The sequence below is a fragment of the Quercus robur genome, chromosome 6 (genome assembly GCF_932294415.1).
Source record: "Quercus robur chromosome 6, dhQueRobu3.1, whole genome shotgun sequence".
NCBI lineage: Eukaryota > Viridiplantae > Streptophyta > Magnoliopsida > Fagales > Fagaceae > Quercus > Quercus robur.
This window is the reverse complement of record NC_065539.1, coordinates 26,007,146-26,008,375: the sequence shown is the minus strand read 5'-3', so window position 1 is coordinate 26,008,375 and position 1,230 is coordinate 26,007,146.

The window sequence follows — 1,230 nt, the reverse complement described above, 5'->3', positions numbered from 1 at the left end:
TCTCAAGACTACTTGGACTTTTATTACACGTCCTCGACTATACCCCTCCTCAGCTCGGGCCTTGGGCCCCAATGTAAAAATGTGCCAGGGCCACAAATTCTTGGGCCCCACAGTATTAATTAAGCCCAAATATTAGTCAATAAATAAAATAATATTTTTTTATCAAATGAAATACAAACAAAAAGGAGAGAGAAATGCTACATCCACAACATTTTTTTACAACAAATCCTAAGTAACAAGTTATTATTAGTGGCTGTGGGGGTCTTTTGTGAGTTTGGGCCTTTGCTCTTTGGTTGTACTAAGGTTTGTGAATCTAGGGTAAGGGAGTTAGGACCGGTCTAGTTTGGGCTACACCGTAGGCCAGCTTGTGCATGAGTTAGGCTCACCCAATGTTGAGACAAGCTGTGGAGAACACCGCAGGCTGAATGCAAGGCGTGGTTATGGCTGGATGACTGTTACAGCAGAAATATGCTACGGTAGAATGTTATGGTAAAACACGTTAAAGGGAGTCACAGTAGATAGCTAACGCCGTTAGTAAAATAAATAGAGTTACAGCAAAACAACTGATACAACAAATAAAACAAAAAAGAAAATGCTACTGCAGGCCATGTAATGCTAAAACGAAACTAGTAATGTTAATATTGTCAATATAAACTAAAAGTAGGCTGTCATAGGACTTCCAGTGATGCAACGAGGGTAGCCTCATCTTCCCCAACCTTGGGTTGGGCTGTTTGGCAAGAACAAGTCTAAAAAGGGAACCAATCCCCAATGCAGGTAATCTCAATGCAGGTTTCTGCTATAGAAATTACTTGTGTTGGGAAGAGGGCCTAAATGGTTTCGTGTTTTGGATTATGGGTCCAAGAGAGTGAGAATGTCAAGGGGAGAGAAAAGTCGATTTGTTGATGTATGCCCCTATTTTTGCCATAACTCTCTCTACGTTACCAGTTGATTTTCTTATTTTCTTTTAAGTTTCTTTTCTATTTTCTCTCTAGGTGTTTTCTGTCTATCTCTTGTCACTCTTCCCTCCTTCCATTTGTCCCCTGTTTATGGTTACCTCTATCCCTTTTATACTTGCTTAAATTTATACGATTTCTCCCTTTTGTCCCTAAGGTTGTGCCAACCACTTTTGGTATCTTTCCAAGACTACCCACTAATCTGTCGGTTGCTCAGCCATTACCTCTGCTCAGAGGGTGCTTGCCACACTACTCTCCTTTTCCAGACAAAAGTTCT